Consider the following 584-nt stretch of genomic DNA (forward strand, 5'->3'; position numbering starts at 1 on the left):
AGATAGATAGATAGATAGACAGACAGACTGACAAGATAGATAGACAGACAGACTGACAGGATAGATAGACAGACAGACTGACAGGATAGATAGATAGACAGACAGACTGACAAGATAGATAGACAGACAGACTGACAGGATAGATAGACAGACAGACTGACAGGATAGATAGATAGATAGACAGACAGATAGATAGACAGACGGACAGATAGATAGACAGACAGACAGATAGATAGACAGACAGGATAGATTGATTGATAGATAGACAGGATAGATAGATAGACAGACAGACTGACAGGATGGATAGATAGATAGACAGACAGACAGATAGATAGACAGACGGACAGATAGATAGACAGACAGACAGATAGATAGACAGACAGATAGATAGATATATAGATAGATAGATAGATAGATAGATAGATAGATAGATAGATAGATAGATAGACAGACAGACAGACAGGATAGATTGATTGATTGATAGACAGACAGACAGATAGATAAATAGATAGACAGATAGATAGACAGACTGACAGGATAGATAGATAGATAGACAGACAGACTGACAGGATAGATAGACAGAC

Source organism: Sinocyclocheilus grahami, unplaced genomic scaffold (genome assembly GCF_001515645.1).
Source record: "Sinocyclocheilus grahami isolate Dianchi unplaced genomic scaffold, SAMN03320097.WGS_v1.1 scaffold9.1, whole genome shotgun sequence".
NCBI classification, from domain to species: Eukaryota; Metazoa; Chordata; class Actinopteri; order Cypriniformes; family Cyprinidae; genus Sinocyclocheilus; species Sinocyclocheilus grahami.